We start from the raw sequence: 24,357 nt of genomic DNA on the forward strand, positions 1-24,357 counted from the left end.
AGAAATTTTGTAAAAATTGGATTTGGTCGGAATTACAGGGAAAATGCTGAAACTTGTTGTCTACAACTTTCTTATGTGATCTGAGCACCAGAAAAACGTCGCAAATAAAAAGATACAAATTTTACAGGAGTGCCTTTAACACTAGCCGTACCACGACCGGTCTAATAACTGGTTTCACATTTTTTATTGTATAATTATTGCAGTTACAATTATTGTACAAGTATTGTTGTAAAAATGGTGAAAAATGCAAAACATTCAGTCTTCTAGTTTTTATAAAACAATGTATACCAGTAGCAACATTCTGTGCTCGGTACGATTCGTATTAAAGTCCTTTGGTAGTTAATACGAAAGTCCTTTCGTATTAAAATCCTTTGATAGTTTAACTAGCTGTGGCTGTAGGTAGAATAAATATTTAAAAAGATTAGAGTTGTGTGACGATTTTTTCAACGTTAGAGATAAATACACCTGTGGCGAAACGAAAACTGGAAAATGTTGAGTTGCGACGTTTTTCTTCGCGACCAATGAATAACCAATACTCTGAAAATTTCATTAAATTAATAGGATGTCCCATGTTCCAGAACGAGCGAACACGGTCTTTATCTTAATGTTTCATTACGTTCAACGCCGCGCCGAACATCCGCGGTCGAACAATAAACGGCAATATTCGGCCAAGTATCCAAACAACCGGCGCGGCGAGTCCGGTTTCCGTTGCAAGTATGAAACATCTGGTTGCTGGTGGTGCACCGAAAACCTTGAAACTCATTTGTACAACAAGATCGACCACTCGACTCGTAAATTCCATGGGGAACAGAGCAGCCGTGGGATTCGTCAGACGACGACGACGATGGAACGGAGATAGACGGAGCCTGGAGTGGCGGAACGATGTAGCGAAATCGACGTCGACGTCACGCGCCTCGTAAACTCGCGACGAAATGCGCGAGAAGAGATGAAATGGTAATGGGATTGGGGTCTAACAGGATTGGATAAACCGAGCAGTAAAGTCTCAAAAAATGTTTCGAGCACCGACCGAGACGTCTTCAAACGACCGACATTTTAACCTTAGATGTTTAGCGATCGGCAGCTTTATTGGACCGTTGCGTACCACAGCTGAATTTTTGAAGTGCACACTTTTTTTGCACTGGAGGTGAGTGAATGAACCTGATCCCTCACGCTCTGCGGTGAAACGCTATTCGGGTAAACTCGAGGGAGTCGAGTTTACCCGAGCGAGCGAGGAACAGATAGGTGTGCAATCGCCATAGAAGTTTCCACGCACAGTGTTGGCTTTTTCCTGTGTAGGGTATAAATATTGATGCAATTCGATAGAAAAGACAGTGTTATCTCAATAGGCGCACGTGAATTGTATCTGAATTATGCATGCCAATGGTTCGCTTCCCATGAAACTAGTATTGCCATTGAATCGAGGATCCCGTATCTGTCAGGAAACACGAGTGGGATGAGAGACCAGGGGATGTCTCGAGAAAGATGAACCTGCCAGACGGCGCACGGGGATGTCGAAGGTGGATGGTATGACAAAAAGTGGGAAAACAGAGACGTAGGACACGGAACGGCGTCGAACCGGTCGAACCGCTCAAGAGCAACTGCATTCCTCGAGACTTCTACGTCACTGTTTCACTCTGACAGCCCTTTCGATGCGTTCTGCTGGATCCTCGTCCAGGATGAACCTTGCTGCAGCGTTATTCGACCGTGAACCACCTCGGTCAAATCGTAATCTACTGTGTTCCTGCGCTGCAGACTTCTCGACGACGTACTCGACACGCAAAGCAATATCTCCGCGCTTTTTAAATGGAAATCAAACTTTTGCTTCCAAGGAATATCTCGCTGTAAACGAAAATTGTTAATTCAACGATAAACCTACCGAGCAGAAAACATACAAGAATGTATGCTTTATAGAAACGAGAAGATTGAATTTACTTCAACTTTGTAGAAGACAGAGAACTAAGGTGAATTAGGGTATTTTTTAGGGCGCCAACAATTTTTTTTAACTGTTATGTACGCTCGAAAATATGAACTTTTAACCATAAATTCTGGAATTTCGTGTGTGAAATGTAACACAATGACTTTCAATGTCATACAAGATCAGATATAAGAGAACAGGTCGAAATTCGTAGATGAAGTTGCTACGGGTGACTCGTTGGTTCAGAATTGAAATTGCTGTTGCTGTCGAATGATCCATTAAAAAGTCCTCATCCATGAACTTTGAAAAATTATGGAATAATCGCAACCAGATAATGCGTTAAAAGGTGTGCAAGTATGCCTTCGATAAACATTCTTCGCAATTAAAGTTTATCGGATAACAGAACCCCAGTACGAATTCAATTAACAGAAAGTACACGGAAACTTGAATAAAATCCAATGAAATCTCGAGATTCTATCCGAACTTCGATTAAACACAACCAACAAGAAAAATATAGCCGTTCGAAGCCCGTGCTTGCCAGACAAGTCCGCGGAAATGTAAACCGATCTATAATAATCATTCGCGACCCCTCTTCCCCGAAGATATTCAACACGCGCTAATTTAAACGCGGAAGAAATCGTAGAACTCTCGCTCTTCTCCAGAACACTGAAATCGGAATCCGGTTTAAAATAAACAGGTGTGCGCGTCTTCTCCGAAGTAGCAAGTACCAGCAACGTTTCGAGAACTTCAAGATGATTTAGGGGAGGCGGTACCAACAAAATTCCAGGATCATATTCCAAACAAATCTCGCGCGCTGGTATCTTTCGGAAGCACGTTACTCTTTGATGTGTCTCCGTTTTAATCACGATCAAACAAAATCATTATTCATTCTACGTGGAGGATCGATCAACGTTCGAGCAAATATTTTTCTCTCCCCCCATCTCTTCCTGCTATCGATTCTTTTCCCCCTCCGTACGTAGATGCTTTGGTTATCTTTCGCCGATGAAATTCACGGCGCCCGGTGTTTTCAAAGAAAATCACGGATGTTATTCCACCGACGGCGTAACCGACGAGCTTTTCGTCTTCTTCGCCGCGAGACTCCTCGACCGATACTCGTGTAAATCAGCGTTCCATAACAATCGCTACCCTTCTTCACGATGAGGTTATCCGCCGGTTTTCGTTTAAACAAACGGGTTTTCGGGGTCGACGCACAGTGGGCTATTTCCACGATCTAGTTGGGCAAAATTCAATTTTGATAATGATCCAGATGTATGAATGTCCATTTAACCATAAAAATGCAGTTCATTCGTTTATACTTTCGAGCCTGTATTACGGCTTTCAAATTCTCTTGAATTACGTTGTCACCGTGTGTAACAATATCATTTAAAAAATATATATTGTTATCTTCCACTATTGAAGATACATTTGCAAATTCTTTGTCCACATTATGTTTCATGAACTTTTTAAACCTCCATAATAGTTAATATGTAATTTTATCTCCATTCCGAACTTCAACCAGACTTATTTCAAAATACTATTTAAAAAATATGTATTGTTATCTTCCACAATTGAAGATACATTTGCAAATTCTTTTGTCCACATTATGTTTCATGAACTTTTTAAACCTCCATAATAGTTAACATGTAATTCTATCTCCATTCCGAACTTCAACTAGACTTTTAAGACATTATACCGCTTTAAACACTGTAAATTTTTCACCCCTCCCCTCATCAAGAGTAAAATTACAATTATTTATAACTCGTTGCTTTTTGGTATAATCTTCTGTATAAAGATTCACAGTCTCATCGTAACAGGATCAAAATTGTCGGTGAACGCTGTACATCGAGTATAGATTGCAGCAGTCGCGGTGAAATTCAGTTTTCGGGTTGCTATTAGTCAAATTGTAGCTCTCGTGCTTCGAGGAGTGCGATTTTCAGGTTTCTCTCGGCTCGGCCACAATGTATCGCAATTAATGCCGTCGAGTGTCAGAAACAAAGGGACGACTCTAAATGAGCAGCGGTCGATAAGGATGGAGCGATCCTCCGCGATGGCTAAATTGGGGCATTAGCACGGGACATTTTGATCCAGATTTCAGATCCACGGTGATTCTCCGTTCATCGCCGCCACGAAGGTCGCATTCTTTCTCCTTAGACGCTTAATCGGTTCATATCGATTATCAGCAGACTGCGGATTTGATGCATTTGTGACAAAAATGGGTACGTACAATTTAATGCTGTGGACATGTCAAAAAGATTTAAGGACTTTGTCTCCTATATCCTGCAATCAATGTAAACACTTTTTATGTTGCATAAAGATTAATTATAGGATAAAGTAACGTGCTATTTGAAATAATATTACGAATAATCTTCCGTGAAAAAGACATAATAGCGCAGCCAATAATGTCTCGTACAAAACTGCGAAATTCGTCGCAGTCAGTTCTGCGATCCCCGGCATCCCCGTATCTGTCCGGCCGTGAACGAGAGGATCGTGTGAAGTTCTGGCATCACGTGCCACGAGTTTTGAGGGCGGATTCTCCTTGGAACGTCTCTCGCGGGAATGCCTAAGCCCGTGGAAACGACCAGAGGCCCGAAGGTGTCGAAGATTCAGCGTCTCGGACAAAGCAACGTCACCGTAAAACTATTTTCGGGAGACGTGACACAGTTTTGTAGACGCGAATTGGAGCACAACGCTTCGATACCATCTCGCGAATTCTCTCACCAGGCGCGTATCTCACGCGTCGACACGAAACGCCTCGTCCTTTTCATTATTATTAGGTTGTTCCTTAGACACAATTTCAATTAGTTCTATTAGTCACAACTTTTTCAGTTTATGCATTAATTGAGCATTAGAGTATAGGATTTACGTATTTACCAGAAAAAAATCATGGAAAAAGCACGAAAGACTCAACAAAATAATTAACCGATGCCCAGTATGAAGAATTAGTGATCAAAACAACCACAGATATACAACCTTTATATATTAGATAATATATTACAATCACAGATATACTTATATTTATGGAAACTATAACTGTAATATATATGTTATTTTATTACTCCTTCATTTTGACTGTACTCTTAATATTTTAAATGCAACTGATTTTGTCAACTTGTTAATAATATGGAATCTGTATTTATTTCCCCACAACTTACTTTATTTAAAAAAAAGAATGGTACGAACAATAATACATAAGTTGTATATTGTAATAATACATATACATATATTGTTGTTCCCTACAATTCTTTATGCCACAAGTTTGCACCATCTTTCCAAATGTTTACAAATAATTCATGAATCTATCTTAAACAAATCTATCTATACTCTATACTCATGTCGGGTCTATAAGTATATATGATCTAAGGGTGGTTACGTATGAAACGTCTGATTTTAAAATGCGAACGTTCTGAAGCGTTTTGATCAAGAAACACCATTAGAATCTACAAGTTTAACATATGCACATCGTTTCAAGGTAAAAAGCTGTTCTTTAAGGCCGTCTCTTCAATTTGAATTTAACTATTCAATTTTACTTTCAAATTACGTTTACTCCAATGTTAATCGACGTGATTATCGAGTACACTTTCTATGTGAGTGGAAAAATAACATATCGGCGATATCATTATGCGATGTTTACGTACAAGAAAGATATGGCGGGAGGGGAACTTGGTTCGCGTTGATTTCGTACGTGGAAGAAATTCGCAGTAATTACCCGAGTGGTGGATTCCAAACAGAAATGGCGATTAATTAGAAGCACGCTACAGCGTTGTGACGCGTTACGCAACCGAGCCCGTCTCTTTTTCGCCTATTTATTTACAGTCCCGCAGGCACCGTCGCCATTTCGCTGGAACGCGAGCAAGACCACTTCAATCCTGCCGTTGCACGGGATAATCCACAGTGGTCGGATGGAAAATTCGTCGAGCACATGCACTGTTCTTGCCATTAAACCCGTTTCAAAATAATACGAGCCTGCTGTTCCACTCTCTTAAAAGCTGCGTTTCGAAATTGTTTGAAGATCCCTACATTAGTCCCTTACCTTTGTAATTGTAAAAAGAATAATCAACGAAACATCCTAGAAAACCCATTTTTCCAACCAACTCTCATTGTTCTTGTTGAACATCGTTTATTTAAACGTAAAACGAGCAGCATCTTCGCACAAAATTATGAAAAGAGAATGAGATGCAAACTGTTATAATTATTTGTGCGAAGCTTCCGTCGTTGTTTTTAAAGGTCGCTCTGTATAAAATATAATTTCAATATTGTACGTTCACGAGCGTATATGTTTGAATATGAATAACTTCGGAGTGGATCTATCACGATGAAAATACAGAAAATACCGCACGTCAATATTCCAAAGTTCGGTTATTTTGAACAGCCTGTATACGCGTTCGCCATCGCGGTCCAACCGAGAATCGGAAGCCGTGCTTTCGCCGGCGGTGCTTTCTATTTGCACAATCCGTTCCGAAAATGTTTTTGTGCACCGCAGCAGCTCGGAATTATTATCGCGTATCAAACCGGGCGCACCGACCCGACGAATTAATCCGACAGGTTCCCCCGAGGCTGCCGATCTCGGTTTCGTTTCACGCGCGACTCGCTCGCCGCGAATATTTCAACGCGTCGCTTCCCATTAAGGCTTCGTTAACTCGGGACGCGTCCGAATGACTTTCGATATCTCGGTTTTTATCCGCAGCGTCGGGGGAGATCGACGACGGAATAGGAAAACACGCGACTCGCGGAATCGCGATGCCACGGGGACGGATTTTCAGCGGAAATTGAGGCGAACCAAGAAATAAAGAAGGGGACGTTGTTACAAAAAAATGAAGGTATGTTGTTATAACAATAAAAGAACTTAACGCTAGGCTTTCTAATATTTTTTGAGATTATAAAGATCCGTGAGGAATTATTCAATAAATTTATTTTTATAAAAATGGCTAAAACTTTAGTTTTAGTAATGTATTATTCTCACTTTTTTAGGGGTTGGGCACATACTATTTGAAATAAGTTAAGACATAATCATCCGAAATAATGAACGATTTGAAGTACAAAAAGTATTTTTATTTTGCATTCAATTCAAACGAATTATTTATGTCGGTAAGGAAATGCCACGAAAAAGGTGAACAGTTTTGTTTCAATAGTTGATGAAAGGATAGTAGAAAGTAAATTTGCACTGCTCTCTATAATTTGGTGCCCGTAGAGATCTGTATGTAGAATGAAGATCGATAGTCCATTTGTAAAAGAGAAAGGCGGTTACCGATATTCCATTGGCCGGGCCTTTAATTTTTCTGGTTCGGTTAAAGAAAAAGTACTGATTCGCAGTCTCGTTCGAGGTGTTTCCCTTAAACGAGCCCGTTCGCCGGTTGACATTTCCCGCTGGATCAATGTCAGGTTCGCCACTCGACCCGAATCAAGCCCGATCTTGACTTAAACACCCGTCGATCTCATCGACTTCCGGTCGACTAACGACAGAACAATTTCCCTGGGAATATCGCGGAGACCTCCAGGCCTCCACTTACCGTCGCTTTACGAGCCGAGCCGAGACCTTTTCCATTCAAATACGGTCGTTCCGTCAGGAATTTGTCACAGTTACCGATATTATGCTCAACGAAGCCACGCGACGCGACGGTTGGCCAATTTCTAATATCATATTTGTATCTTAGGCTGAACTTTACCTCACACACACACACACACACACACACAGAAAACCAAAAAATTTTAACTTCTTTTAATGTAATCCTGTACATTCTGACAAGGAAATGTTGAAAATCTCAATTTTAACTTCAGTTCAGCGATTTTCAGTGTAGAGAACCTATACCGACTTTAAATATGGGTATAGGTTCTGTTCTATGCTAAATCCGGGTATGCTCTGTCTCTCTGTCTGTACTGTCACCACGTGCTTGTGTCGCTATCTATACTCTATCCAAGGAGAGAACAGTACCGTGTGAAGACCAGTTTTCGTTCGTCACTGCGCATCTTCGCCCTAATTGGTTCAAGAAAGTGGGGAGTGAGAGATGATAGGCTCGCTGCGCCCCACCATCTTCCAAGCTGCGCGCAACGGTACTGTTCTTTCGTTGGATATACAATAGCGACTCCGCGTCTACATACCAACATGGCGGCGCCCTTACCAGTCAGAAACTCACAAAATCTCTGAGCTTTAAACACTCATAACTTTCGAACCAGTGGATTCCAAACATTAAAACTTCCAGCTCCGGCATTTTCTTACCGAAATCTACAGGATTACATTTTAAAAAATCAGAAATCTCTGGTTTCCGGAAGTGAAGTTTAACCAACACCTCTCTTTAAACGTGCGATACACAGACATTCGATCTCCTAGTGTTCTTTCGGTTTACAGAAAGGTGATTCATGAAGTACTGTGCGACGCTGTATTCTCGGTTACCTATTGTTTGTGCGTGCTTCTGTTATTCCATGCAGCTTCGACGAATGTTAACGAACGCCAGCTGATGATGCACGGTACACGTGAAAATACGACGCCATTAATATTAACGTGAAAACTGCGTGTCAGAAGCGCTGTGTATTCGTGTCAAGCGTTCGAACACGGCGATAAGATAAGTTTTAGCGGTGTATCCATTCGCGGGCTATTGTTTCCCATTTTCTTTTCAACCGCGGACGCGCTTCCGCGAAGAAATCGATGCGGCTTTGAATTCGCCAAGCTTTCAGAATTTTGTGGCCCCGGACCAAGATCGACGGAAACTGCTGAGCAGGATTTATATAACAATTTTAGTGGTTCTTGGATTTATGGTCAAACTTATTCTATTCCGTACAATGCATGCTGGGTCTCGCTCTCCGAATATTCGAATATTTATTTAATACTGGTCGAGCAGTGTTACACAGGATTACGAATTCGCGGCATCGACAAATGAACAGTAATAGCGAGGGTACAACGGGCTCGTCATCGAATAATTCAATTTTAGGGCAAACGGGAATTATACTCGCGCGTCCAACACGAATACCGGGAGCAATACTATGAAAACGTTCTCGTAGAACGATCGCTCGTAAAAACACAGCGGGAGCCGTGATTCCACGGTGTCGCATTTATTTCTTCGTTTTTACGCGACACCATAAAGCGAATAAAGACGCGGGATTACGGGTTTATTCGCCGGAACATACGCACTTCGAGTATTTTTTCCCGGCGACCTTTTTATAGCCGCACCTCGAGATCACCGGATGAACAGGGGACGAGATGCCTTTAAATAAACAGCCGGCTCGATCGGAGCTCGCTGCGTTTAATTACTTTCCCTGCCGGCCGCTGTTTATTTATCGCAAGTATAAATTAACGCGTTGACAACCGCGCTGGTCATCAATCACTGTTAACTTCTTCAAAAGCCGTCGCGAGACTAGTTTCGCCAAAATAAAAATTATTTACCGATGCATTTAGGCCGTGAACTTTACTTATTTTTGTTTTCAGCATGATCACGGTATATACCACGTTCCAGAATACGTACTACGTACCAGCGAAACGGATGGAGCTCGAAAATGATGTTTTTGTTAATGAAGGATTCGAAAACTAAAAAAATATAAAATATTATGAATATTGAATTACATTTATAATTGTGCAGTGTACGAAAATAAATACGTTACTGGACTGTCGATTTTCACTTTTGTCTCTCTCGTAATAATTGTAATCAATAGACAGCGGCTTTTATGCATTTATGAAAAAAAAGTGAATAGTTGAATTAAGAGAATACTGTTATATTACTTTCAACCCACTAAACATATTAAGAAAGAAAATGAATTTCCATTTCAATCCAGTTTGTTGCAATTCAGGTAGAAAAGTTTTATTTTGTGTAGTGTTTCAAAAAATGATGTCACCTGCAAATAGTGTATAAAAATTTCAGCGACCTTCGCGAAGCTTCTCAAGGTCACTGTAATATCAAACCAATACAGTGATCATTAGACAGCGGATTTTATGCATTTATGGCAAAAATGAGTACGTACAATTTAAAACAGTGGAGATATTAAAAATATTTAAGACCACCAGTGTATTAGTTTCACCTTAATAAGATAAATAAAAGAAGAATGAAATTTTTATTTGGCTCCTGTGTCTTGCAATCAATGCAAACATTTTTTATTTTGCATAAAGTTTCGCAGTCTAGTCATCATATCTGTTCTATATGCCCTACAACTTTTGAGGGAAACCTTTTTTATACCACATACAGTGACACCTACTAATATTCGAATACTCTTTGAAAGGCGATAACTTTTTTAATCGTGAACCATACAATATGAACTTTTTTGAGAAGTTAGAACGATTGGCTTGCTACACAGCGTGAAAAAGTTTTTGGAAATAATTGCAAGTTGTAGGAATTGCAGAGAAAATTCTAAAAGTTGTATTTTGCAACTTTTTTTTATGTGGGCTGATATAGAAAATTTAGAAAACACGTTTCGTAGATCAATTAAACATATCCTGAAAATTTCATCAAAATCGATCGACGTTGCAACGAGCTACAAACGTTTGAAGATGTTGAAAATTGCAGTTTTTCACGGATTCTCGGCCTCTAACTGCAATAAATCTAAGGATTCCTACATCTTTCAATGTCTCTCGTTTTTTCCCGCACAACCGATTTCGATGAAACTTTCACAGTGCATATAAGTGACACGGATCTCTACAAAACGCATTTCTTGAATCTTCAATATAGGCTCACATAAAAAAGTTATAAAATGCAATTTTTAATATTTTCTATACAATTCCGATCAATTGCAATTTTTGGAAAAATTTCTCTTCACAACATTCAACAAATTCGAATCGTATATAGTTCAATATTAAAAAATATACTTCTTAGTTTGTAAGAAACGGATTTCGTTGCGCGTTAGCAACTCGCGTTTGCGGCTAGAACGACGTCCGCGGGGATCCCGGAATTTTCACTTTACTTCCAATTGAAAATCGAAGGCTGGCCAGGAATTCGCAAACAACAGAACGGGCTCGAGAGGAACGTTTCGTAGAATCCGATGCGAAAAGCAATTTAATGAGCTCTCGCGATTACTTCCTTGGTGCGTTGGGAATACGAAGTGAATATCTCTTTGCGAAAATATTCGACAGTATACAGTATACAGGAACCGATCCGATCGAGATAAGTATTCATTGCGGCCGACGTTGTACTGTTAATTCAATGATGTAGCGAAGATCATTCTCTCTCTTACCCTCTCTCTCTCTCTCACACGCAACTCTCAGACTTCCTGGAGTCGAAAGTTTTTCGAACGGAGTTTAGTCCGGCAGCCAATTGAATTGTAAATCAATCTAATCGGTCGTGTTAGTGTTGAATACAGAATAACAAGGCAGGAGGTGAGAACTCGATGATCGAGTTTAACAAAAGATCATTCTCCCGTGATCGTTAATATTCATGCAGTGAGAACTTCACTTAATCGGAGCTTATGTAATCAGGAAATAGACTGCAAACTGTTTCCATTAATTAATTAGCATAGAATGAAGGAACTTGATCTAGAACGATAAAACTGACTAATGCAGAAAAGTATTTGGTCGTTGTTAGACTGGATCTTCATGCAAAATGAAAATTTTCTATAATTGTAAGAAACGAGGACCTGGTAGACATCTTTTGATTATTTAAAACCTTTTCTAATTAACATGTTTGCACAAGTTCTCATTTTAAGACTATACATTAATATATTAGCGAGCACAGAATTGACATGCAGAGAAATTTTGTAATATTCTTAGAAGAACATTAACATTGATCATTGCATTTTTTTCCCAATTGCACGTACTCTCGTCCGTGATAAATGCATAAAATCCGCAGTATACTTATTACCACGACGAAAAAACAATTTTCCTGCGATGATCAGGTTCTTGTATAACCTGAATCATCTTGAAATTGTTCATTGAATTAGATATCTGGTTAGAAGTTGATTTAACATGGTTATTATGTGGAGGAGAAGGTTATAAAGTTGTTTGAAAATGATCAAGATCAATTATTGAAGCTATAGGAGGATGGTCTACCTATGATTATGTGTTTCGTCGGGTTAAGAAAATGTCCAGGAGAGCGTTTATCTAGTCAGATATTAGACAGCAATTTGACGTAATCTGTTACATTGGAGTAAAACGTCGTAGTAGGCACGCCCGAGAAGGTTAAATCGAGCGAAACGAACGAGAATTTGATCGTAAAACGCTCGTCATCCGCGGATGCATCGCGCAGCATTGCTATTCTCGGGAAAAGTCGATGTCGATTACGCTCGCTCACATGTCTATTTTGCATAAATATGTGCGTGGAATGTCGCTCGAGGAAGTGAGCACCGTATGAACGGTGAGAAACGGCGGCTTCGAGTGTTCCTCGCACGTTCCGCGGAATGTCGAAAGTGGACTGACAGGCTGCGCTACGATGACATAATGGAAAACAATCTACCGCCATGATAAAACCGTACTTATCCCTATTCGTTCATAGTTCTATTCAACGTTGCCCTGAATTTACAAACGGATCCATCAGTTCGCAGACCTGGAGAAACACGCGAATCCAAATTTTCCATTCTGTTATCCACGAGGATGCGAACGGGTGGTTAAAGTCATCCGACTGTGTCTCGAGATTTACAGCGCAAATATACTTCGCCAACAGCAGCAACGCACCCCGATGGACGAATAATAAACAAGACTAACGCGAGGTGCATGAATCAAACCGAGGAATGCCGTCAGTGTTAGTATAGCTAGACTAAATTCAAGCAAACCCGTCGAGGAGATTTTCCAGAAGATTAATCACTTTTCGACTACGTGATTCCCTTATAATTTATGGACATCTATGGACTATGCGCGCACGTCGTTGATTAGTATGGACATGTAAGTGGAAATTTGTTGTATCCGATCTTTATGCATCGTTTCGAATAATTTATAGGCTGTGCGAATACTTCGTAGACTTTCTTCATAATCTTTGGAATAACTGTGAAGTCCATGAACAAATTGTAGGACTTGAAAGAGATTATTGTGCACGTGAAAGTAATTGTTTTTAAAAGAGTAGAAGAGCTTTTATGGAAAATTTTAGCCATTTTGAAAAATTTATGAAGTCCACAAGAAATTGTAGAGGTATTAACAACATTGAATGGCTATGGTAAGATTGGCGATTCATGAAGTAACCGTTTCGTAAAAGAGTTGTAGAACTTCTGAAAAAATTATAGACATTTTGAAAAACTCTTGAAGACCACAAAACATTATAGAGCTTTAAAAAAAGAGTGGAGGGCCCATGAAAAACTTTTGATAACCTCGTGAGGGCTATGAAAAAGTTGAGGTGCTCTTGAAATAATTTATGGAACCTGCGGAAAATTTATAATTCATGAAAAAAGTGGGGGTGTCCATGAAAAATTGTAGAGCTTTAAAAAAAGTGGAGGGCCCATGAAAAATTTTTGAATGACTTGTGACGGCTGTGGAAAAATTTATGGAGCCTGTGAAAAGTTGTAGACTTGACGAAAAAAGTGGGGGTGTGTATGAAAAATTGTAGAGCATTAAAAAAAGGCGAGAAACATTTTTGAAAAACTTGTAAAGGCCGTAAAAAAATTTCTGGAGCCTATGAAAAGTTGTAGGATTAACGAAAAAAGTGGAGGTGTCCATGAAAAATTGTAGAGCTTTAAAAAAAGTGGAGGGCCCATGAAAAATTTTTGAATGACTTGTGACGGCTGTGGAAAAATTTATGGAGCCTGTGAAAAGTTGTAGAATTGACGAAAAAAGTGGGGGTGTGTATGAAAAATTGTAGAGCATTAAAAAAAGTCGAGAAACATTTTTGAAAGACTTTTAAAGGCCGTGAAAAAAATTTCAGGAGCCTATGAAAAGTTGTAGGATTGACGAAAAAAGTGGGGGTGTCCACGAAAAATTGTAGAGCTTTAAAAAAAAGTGGAGTGCCCATGAAAAATTTTTGAAAGATTTTTGAGGGCTCTGAAAAAATTTATGGAGCTTATAAAAAGTTGTAGGATTGACGAAAAAAAGTGGGGTGTCCATGAAAAATGATAGAACCATTGAAAAAATTGTGGGGACGCGAGAAAATTGGATAAGACGGTCTCGGTAGGAATAAGCATAAAATCCTCGGCCCGACGATAACCCTTGAACTCGATCATGAGAACAGGAGTCAGCATCCTTCCGATCGTAAAGCATTCCGCGCGAGTAATGCGACGAAGACGAATGGTCGGGAATGAAGGTCTGTATCACGGCCCTCGCTCGCATGGGCCAATCAGATTTTCGGATCCGATTCAAGGATCCGTGGACCGGGCGTACTTGCTCCATTCTTGTCCCTTCTTTGTTGTTATTAACTTTCGAAACGGTGACCTCCAACGTCCACTCCACAATGTCCTCGCCGTCGTTGCCCCGGCAAGACAAGGGCAACGTTCTGTCTCGTCCTCTTTTATCGAGATTAATCGAGAAAAATGCTTGACGAGATCTCCGGCTGGTCGCCTCGACCTTCGCGCGGAAAAGTGGACGCGTGAAGTAACGAATTAACATCTCAACGTGCTAACACGTAATCACATCTCCTTTATTCAAGCGCCTTGCTTACTGTGCAACACACACATTATATCAACCAACAACTTTCATTCTTTCGAAATAAATAATATGCCTGTTACAAGCCGAGGGTTAGGCAGGTGATGCGTGACCAAGGATTGTTTGCGTTTACAGGCTTTGTCGTGAACTAGCCTGTTTCGCCACATGATCGCCTTGTGGGAAAAAGGATGGAATGTTTGTCTCGTAACTTATTATTAGACTGCGAATTTTATGCATTTATGATAAAAATGGGTGCGCACAATTCAAAACAGAAGTATTAAAAAAATTTAAGCGAGTCAGTATATTAGTTTCAGTTTAGCAAGATAATTAAGAGAAGCAAAAATTCTTTACTTGGATCCTCTGAATTGCAATCAATGCGAACATTTTTTATTTTTCATAAAGATCCGCGGTCTACTTACTATAGTAATGTGAGACACTTCAATGCCACCTGATTAAGTACGGATGGATTTTAATTTTAATGATCATCAATAAACTGCGGATCTTTATGACATATAAAAATGTTCTGTATCATTTTAAGAAACACGAGCCAAGGAAAAAGTTCTTAGCCACTTTAATAATTTTAGTGGGTTGAAAACAATACACTGGTGTTTTTAAATTCTCTTAACCTCTACACTTTGAAATTGGACGTGCCCGCTAGTGTTCTAAATGGATAAAATCAAACACATTTATTATGTATACTATTAAACTTAAAGCCCTGCAATATTTCCAAGAGAGGCATGCAGCAAAAGTGGGAAAGATAGATTCGAGAGCAAACAATTTAATTTCTTTCTGCGCGCGATAGCGAACATTCGCAAGGATATTGGATTTACCAATGAAACATTCGCCATTCCATCTAGGGAACGGTGAAAACAGGAAGATAACAATAAGAAAATCCTCTCGTCAGTCGCGTTCCCAGCGATTCGTAGTTTCATCAGCGTCGCCGCGTCGCGTAGTCATTTGGAAAATGAAGAAGAGCGGAGTGGAGAGAGAAAGAGAGAAGAAAAAAAAAAGAGGTGAATGAAGGATCGCTTGATCCGATGCCAAGTGAAACCCCAGCAGGGTTTCGCAGGTGATTGTCGGATGCAAATGCGGGAATCGACGACCTCCTTCACCTCCTGTTTCTTTCGTTGCGAAGACACGGGTCGTAAGGTCCGCGCGGGCAGATAACGCAGACGCGAGCATAAAGAAGCCGTCACGTGGCCGGGTTAACGAACACGTTACCTTCGGCTAACAGTTTTATTGTTGCGCGAGTAGGTACACAGGCGAGAATGCATTAGCTACCGGTTGGTTCTTTTTCTCCGGTTTCCTTATCGACGCTGCTTATCACCAGGGAACGCGTCGTTACCTTTATGGCCCGCGACTCACCTTATCGCTGGAACCGCTCGACGCGGGTCGTAAATTCGACTGTCAACGGAATTCGCGCTCATCCAATCGTGTCTCGCACCAGAACCGTCTGGTTAACGCTTTAACGAGCACGCTCGCAAAACAGATTCCTCCTCTCGCTACGCTTTTATCTTTCGCCAGTCCGCGCGATGCGATGGAAAGTTCGCGAACCTTGGACCAGCAACAAAACTGCCGAGTTCGTTGCTCTAGCAGACGCTTTTTCCTGTTACGCTTGATAACTACATATTGAAAACTGACATATTTTCTATTAATGTGTCTTTGGGGATGTTTGTTTAGAAATTGTAGAAAACAATTGTACATGGAAACTCTGAACGTAGTTGTAAGTAGACTGCGGATTTTATGCATTTATGACAAAAATGAACAGCTGCAATTTTAAACACCAGAAACATTAAAAGAATCTTAGAGTATCAACACATCATGTCCTGTTAATAGTATCGAAAACGGAACCAATTTTGATTTGGCTCTGGAATCATGTAATTGATGAAGAAAATGTGTTTATTTCGCATAAAGATCCGCAGTCTACTTGCACTCACAATCAGTAAAATAAGTCTCCGTACACCCTTTAAAACAGAATAACTTTTTTATAATTATAAAGAAAATGATATCACAGGAATTAATAACTTTCTATATGCTTTTAATTATTTATCCGCGCCAAATGTTTCAAGGAGTTCCACTCCGAAATTCCTGTGGCATCAAGCTGAAACAATGTGAAAAAAATTTTAATAAAAATTCATCATATTTTTTGAAAGTTTTATACGACTAGAGAAACGAATAGTTTAATTCCAGGCCGGCTGCTACGAGAAGACTGCCCTCGGGTACCCACAGCGGAATTCCAGAGATTCCTCGAGCCCCGTGGATACGAGCCTTTACGTAATTATTCTACGAGAAGCCATAACACCGCGTGCAGCGTGCAGGGAGGCGTGCACGTGCATGCGTACGCGTACGGTACGCGTCTTTACGACCGCGCGATTACACGGTGCCGTCGATGGAGAAACGCGCACCGGGACAGAGTTTAAACTAGTTTAATGCGTCCAATTAATCTAATCATGGCCGATCGTTATTCGTCCCGCGCGAAACAGCATTGCGTAACGCCGCCGATCGAAGTTTCCATCGGGACTATTTAATGCGCCTGTAAACACCCTCTTTACGACGCGGGCGGGTAGCATTGAAGCCGGAACGAAGCGCGACGCGACCGTCGTGTTTTGCGGATGCCGAGTCTATCCGGTTCCGCGGATATTAAGCTACGTCCACAACGATCAGCAACATCGAGTCACTTTTTTTCGCGTTACCCTCGTCTTCTTTTAACCTTTCGATGACCGGAAAATATATGTAGAGGGTGGTCATTGTGAATGCTAGGGAAAAATCGAACAGAAAAAGTTTTTCTCTCGCCTATTTTTTAAGAACTGAAGGTGACCTCCAATTTTTTTTTGAATGGAATATTTATATGGAAGCGTGTGTGAACATGAATTCAATGTATCATTCATTGACCTTGAGCCACCCACAAGGTCAGAAACGGACGAAACATTTCGAGTACCGAATACCGATCTACGTACCGGTATTTCTCAATTCAGAGGATTACAAGTTGTGTACAGTATGACCTCCATTCGAAATGTTTCGTCCGTTTCTTAACTTGTGGGTGTCTGGAGTAAATTGAATAATAGAGAAAAAAATGAGTATACCCTCGGCATAAATATATTTTTAATGAAATCCGGGACAATAATCTAATTTTATGTAAAGGATGTTAAAAGTTTACAAGATTGATCGCGTGAAAATAGAATGCGGAAGGTATCAAGGACACAAAAAGCGGAAGTCGCGTATTTATTATGAAGAAATTACCGAGCCCGCAGGTGGAAGTCATTAGCAACGATCTTATCTTTATAGTTTATTTCATGTGGTCGTGTATATTTATTTAGTTCGGCAATAAAAATCAAATTATGCCTGATGGCGGTTTTTTTTTGCGGACCGAATAATTTCTCGAGCGAGAAAGTATTCGCGTACTCCGCGAACGAGGAATATTATCTTACGAAAGTTTAATGAAACCTTTACGGTAACAAGCAACATAAATAATTCGTATAACTGTCAACTCGACGAGGTTTATTGCGCCGTTATAAAATAATATTACCCTGTTTTATTGATCATGAACCCTGTTCTCGTATATACTCTTGACCGGTCGTATACGCGACAGCGAAACATTTTGACTCGAACTGCAAAGATCCGTGAATAAGGAATAAAACCAGATCGAACATGATAAAACGTGAATGAAGGGTCCCATGTTTGGGAAAACACGTCGCAGATCGACCACACGGCGCTCGATCTACCAGCCCGCCACATACTAACATGATTTTCAATTACCGGGATAATTGTCGGCCAGTAATTCGCTTAATTTTCCCATTAAGTTGGAGATTATGGTTCAAAACGCTTGTACAACACCGATAGAATCCAGCAAGAATACATGCGTGCAACACAGGGCGCCGAGGTGCAATAAAGAAAACAAGATAACTTCCCGTTATTATTATTTAATCCTATCAAATAATTGCATCAGATTACTTCCAAGTAGCACAAAAACGAATAAAATAATTTAGACCAGTTTTTCTAGACCAATATATCCCACTTTTGATAATCTGATACACAAAATATTTCAAATGAAAGTTAATTAACACTTTGTCGTCTACAAATCACAATGTACAAAATTTAATAAATATATTTTTTGTAGGAAATCAACGATCATTTACAAATATTTCCAACTACATATTACTGCTTACAATTAAATCTATTTATAACTAATAATATGAATATATACAATGTAATTTTGTTTACAATAATTTAAATATATTACAATATACAGGATGTCTCAGCTGAGGGAGGCCACCTAAATATCTCCTTTATTTTTAATGGCACAATAAATATTTATGGCATAATTTAAATGGTATCGAAGGAAGATTATCATAGAAGAACAATTTCTTTTGTCCGGTTATTTTTTCATAGTTTTTTCGAGGTCATCGTTATTTTTTTATGGGGTAGACATTTTTTTTATTCCACCTTATAGCGACTGAAAAAATACATTTGAATATGCTTCGGGCATAAACAAGATGGAATAAATGAAAAATAAGTTTTTCCGATAAAAAAAATCGTGATGGCCTTGAAAAAACTATGCCATTAAAAATAAAGGAGATATTTAGGTGGCCTGCTTCAGCTGAGACACCCTGTATGTCATCTGTTTTAATTTAATGAATATGAATACTTAAATGTTTTTGTGATTTATTCCACTCTAAAAAACCGAACGAACTTATCTGCCAACCCAGTAGAATTGACGAAAAAAGTGGGGGTGTTTAATAAATTGTAGTGCTTTAAAAAAAAGTGGCGGAACATTTTTGAAAGACTTGTGAGGGCTGTGAAAAAAATGTATGCAGCTTATGAAAAGTTGGAGACACCCTGTATACAAAATATAAAGTTTATCGATCCTTACTGAATGGATCTCTAAATTGGTTGTATGGGATTTCTCTCTCTAAAAAGTCGTTTTCCTTCTAAGTGTTTCCTCTTGTGTCCCTACTCTTTGCTCCGGTTTTAAACCTTGAAATGACGCTAAAATATTTTTGGACAGGTCTTCGGGCCAAATACCACACTGCGCGTTGGATCGGATTGGCTTGTGCCCGACTAGTGTCGAGTTTTAGTGTTGAATTAGCCTTGAGCTGGCTTCGGAGTGGGCTGTTTATGGAAGCGGGTCTTCGAGAGAGACTTTCATTCACCGGACATCAGCCGAGTCTCGAAATAAATCACGGAGTACCGCGAAAACGTGGCGATTCAATGTCAAGATTCAGAGGCCGGGTACGTGACTCGTTCCTCCGGCCCGGTGATTTGGGTCAATGACGAAAACGAAATAATCGCTTCCCGTTTCCCTTTGATCGAGCACCACCCGAGCGCTTCCTGTTTGCGAGAGTGCCCCGGCCAGCCTCACAGCCCGGCCCGGCCCGGTCCGTTTCCCGACTGTCGAGCATCGAATCACGACGCGCTCCGATGCTCCTGATCGATGCTTTGATCGCCGCTCAGGGAGCAAAATCCCTCGCAATCTCGCAAATGGACTGCGCGCACTTTTTTACCAACGATTATGAACCGGTTCTTCCGCTATCCGAATGATTGCCGTGCTGAACTACCGGTAAAACATTGTCGTCTGTCTCGAATAACCAAAAAACAGCGGGGGCCATAAGTATTTACTTGCACACCTTCTAAGATGGAATAACTTCTTCAACCCTTCGTGGGAAACGATTCATTATCATTAATGAATGTAATGATAATAAAATCATACTTCAAAAATAATTATCGACTAGTCTGTTCATTTCAGAGCCTGAATAACTTTTGAGTTCTAGACCAGTGGTCGGCAAATTGTGGCTTATTTCAATTTGATAGAATTTTAATTCAATTTTCAATGAGTCAGTGTGTTATATCTAAATTCAAGTAAAGTGAAATTTCTACTCTATTTTTATCAATAAATGAGATTATTATAAAGTATGTTATCTAAATTTCTAAAAACAGGGTTTTTGCAAAGAAATTTGATTTCTTAAAAAAAGTCTAAATCGTTGCACTGCTGATGTTTCGCTTTTTTGACTACATAATGAGTTTGCCGACCACTGTTCTAGACCACGACTTTCAGACATTTCTGATGATGTGGCAGAGAAATGTTTCAAACAAAAATAACGCAACATTTAGCACTCTACAAATTATACCATAAAGGGATTAAGAAGAAACATTTTTGTTATAAAATATCAAGATCATCTAGACTGTTTGAAGTGAAAACTGGGGAGTGACCGAGTCTGATCCGTCACTCTTCGAGGTGAAACGTTATTCTACTCGGGGAGCCGAGTTTAGCCGAGCGAGCGATGAACAGACAGATATGCAATCGCCATAGAAGTTTTCATTTCGCTCATGCAGTTTTATGCGCACAGAATTGGTCTATTTTTTAATTGATACTACATATTTTTGATTGCATCTTAACATAGCTTCGAACTGCTAGTTCTTCGATCTGACCCAGTGTGGACTACGCGTACGCGCCGGTTTCTCGGCCGGTATGCAATCATTTACCTCGGGAGATTCCGCGCGTAATTTTTCGCCGCTTATCAGTGACAATTTAAACGGTACTGAACTGACGTAACCGGCTAGTGGGAAAGCCTCTATTCTACGTTGTATCTATCGAGGAACGAGTTCTCCGGGCATTACGGGGGGAAGCATTACGGGGCCGGGAGGCAGCGACGAGGGGGCGGAAGTGGAAGGAATGAAAGGTTTCGTAACATCGATAGCGCGAATCCAATATTCCTCCGGTTTCTCGGCCAGAGAATACGCTTCGTTCCGAGGCGAGGGAATAACCCGCGCGCCTATTTTCACATTTTCGACCGGGCCGCGCCGCGGATTCCCTCTTCCTCTTTCATTTCTCAGCGCACGTTCCGCGGGAGTGCGCCGAACACCGTGTCACACCGGAGGAATTCAAAAGAGGACAGAAATTTCTGCCCGGAAATTCTCGGTCGGGTTCCCGAGGATCCTGCCCGATCCATTTTACCCGTGCGCGACGATTGCGAATACAGGTGCAACCTCCCTCCCCGCATCTCCAGACGCCACCCTCGTTTCCAGCTTCGTGTTTGCGGAAATCTCCGTTCGAATTCAACCCTTGGCCAGACCCTGTTCACGTCACTTCTCGCAAGATCAGATAAATGTCTCCGTTATTAAAGATATCCTTTCCTGTTCTTACGACCACAACTGGAATATCACGATAGGGAGTAATAATTTGGGGGCTGAGGACAGATACGAGCAAACCTTTCACGTTTTCTCTGTGTACTGCTATTCTAATGTTAACCGTGCACAGGGGAGTAATTGGACTCCATACATTTTTGCAGTAAAATGCAAAGAAAAACTTTATCTGCGTAAGTACTTGTGAAATTTTATTCATTTTTAAAGGATACAATAATTTCAAAAAACATATCTCAGAGATCAGTGTTGAGCAATAAATAAATTTGTTTGATTATAAATTTAAATAAAAAGTTATTTCTGTTTTTATCAGCCTGGGGCGCATTTGCACCACGTCCACAAAGAGAAGGTTAACTCTCTTTGGTTTATTAACACTTTGTGGTTCATTTACAACACAGAATCCTGTCGTAATCACAGTATCTAGAAACAAGGAGTGTGAGAAATGACACCATTAAATGTTTGTTAATCTTCACACAATTCTAAATTTCACCCAATTCTGCTATAAATGCACAGAATTCACAGTCTGATTCTGAACTACGAAAATTCATGTACACATTATTCCACGTTGAAACTACTGTAGAAAGGATTCTGGACAGACGGGAGTTGAATTAAAATTAAAGTTTTACTTTAATTCTCACTTGCGAATAGTCGCACATGTAGTGTCGCTTTATTATAGTGCCGCTTTATTACACCCACCACTGGAACGGTACAATGAAGCAAGATTAAAGAGATGTTAGCGAGCAGACATAATGGATAGTTAACACGTTGATAGTGTCAATCATACAGAGGTGACACACTTTGTTCACATTTCAGAACAGATTAAAATAGAACTTTATTCTTTTCTACACGGTATTTCCAACCTACTCGCACAACATATTGGGAGGGTACTAACGGTTCTTATATTGATGACTACGTTCCAATTTATGGTGTTTGCACAGGTAAAATCTGATATATCAAAGCAGCGGACATATTAAAAAGATTTGATGATATCAGTGTGTTAGTTTCAGCCCAATAAGATAATTAAAAGAAGAAAGAAATTTTCATTATATTATTCAGAGTTACGCGCTTACAATATGTAAAGAGGAGGGTTCAAAAAATATTTAAGCATACATTTTTCACGTAATTCATTCAAACAAAAATGGCAGGAATGAAAAACACAACGTTATATACACCAGAACATTTTTTTCTAGTTTTCGGATGTCCAATCTTTGTACCGTTGAGTGCTGACAAGAAGGTCCCTGGCAAGAATGCGGTGACGTAGACAAGAATGCGCGCCCGATTGGTTAGATTGGGAAGTGCCTTCTATTGGCCGAAGCGGTCACACACACACACTACACTGCTATGCAGAACAATAGACCCCTCTTGCCTCTGTGCCCCCCGGGGACCTTCTTGTCAGCACTCAACGGTAGATATAAAATGATAAACTTCTATAATTAATTGTTTTCTAGAAAAAAAAAAATGTTGAAGTCGCTTTTACGATCCCCAAAGCAATTTTATTTCATCCTCTTCAAGCGTAAGCGTTTTCAGCGAGGAGCAAAATTGAACCTATAAAATTCCTACAGTCGGTGTACAAAGTATTCGTACACTTTTTAAAAACGAATAAATTTTTCAAAATTCAGCAGCTTGAGTTTTTTTGAGACGTTAGAAGGGTTAGTTTACTACCTAATGTGTACATAATTTCTTTTGTAATTGTTATTCGTCACAATTACGAAGGGAACAGTAAAGACCACGATTTTTAAATTTTTTATCTCTGCCCGTAATGAAAATTTAAAACATGTATTTTGTAAATCTAAGTAAGTTATATATATATGTATTTAGTTGACGGATAAAAAAGCTATGGGCATTGCAACATGTAAAAATCTTTGAATTTACGGTTTGCGATTCATTTAAATCGCAGATTCTTACGATTTTTGCTATTTTCAATCAATTATATTTCGTAACACATCCTTGATCGATTTCGAAAGGCAGCTTCTAAATTTTCATTACAGGTACAGATAAAAAATTAAAAAATCGTGACCTTTACTACAATAACAATAACAATTAAAAAAAAAAATAGATTATTTACACACTAGCTAGTAAACTAATCCTTCTAACGTCTGAAAAGAAACTCAAACTGTTGGGTCCAATCTTGAAGAAGTAATTCGTTTTTTTTTTTTAATGCGTACGAATACTTTGTACACCGACTGTAATATTGGTTAAATGTTTAACGTGAAAATCGAGATTTGCTTAAACACGATTGTCCGATAAATGCCAGAGACAGGAGCATTTGCGAGATTGGGTGGACAAGCGACGGAAGCAACTACATAGTCAGATCCGCGTGGGAACAACTCAAACATTTGGCGATGACGAAGGGTGTGTGCGGGGGGAGAGTGTGCGGGACCAGCCGTGTCAATTGTAAACATTTAGCCGAGCCGAAAGGTGCGGCCGTAATTAATTAAACGTCCACGGGCGGCGCTTGGAGCAGCGAACACCGAACACGCGGGCGCGCTCATAATTCATAAATGAGCACTAGCACGTGCGCCGCGCCGCGCCGTCCGACTGCAACCGTCCCGTGCAATCTGCATAGCTAAGTGCACGGTGGAGTACCTGCGCGTCGACTTGACCCATTTACCCAATGACCTCGCGCGGCCGAGACATTTTTTGAAGAGAGTATCTACCTAATGGCTGGGGCCGGACTTGTTTCCTCGGCTCGAGACCGCCTCTGAATTCTGCTGCTACCCCCCACCCCCCTAAACTTTTTCCACCGTCTTTCTTCGTACACATTCTTCCGAGAAACAAAGGTGATAGTCAGATGAAAGAGATTTATTATTTCCGAGGAGAACGTTGCACAGAG

At 40.1% G+C, this 24,357-nt stretch overlaps 1 protein-coding gene and 1 long non-coding RNA gene across 6 annotated transcripts in view; both read right to left on the minus strand.

Moving 5' to 3' along the window:
* Window positions 1-24,357, minus strand: part of Mtd (TLD domain-containing protein mustard) — a 253,295-nt gene that overhangs the window by 157,930 nt on the left and 71,008 nt on the right. The gene's annotated exons all lie outside the window — the stretch shown is intronic.
* The window catches only part of LOC143210789 (uncharacterized), a 47,179-nt gene that overhangs the window by 7,811 nt on the left and 15,011 nt on the right, over window positions 1-24,357 (minus strand). The gene's annotated exons all lie outside the window — the stretch shown is intronic.

This window comes from Lasioglossum baleicum, chromosome 7, assembly GCF_051020765.1.
Source record: "Lasioglossum baleicum chromosome 7, iyLasBale1, whole genome shotgun sequence".
Taxonomy (NCBI): domain Eukaryota; kingdom Metazoa; phylum Arthropoda; class Insecta; order Hymenoptera; family Halictidae; genus Lasioglossum; species Lasioglossum baleicum.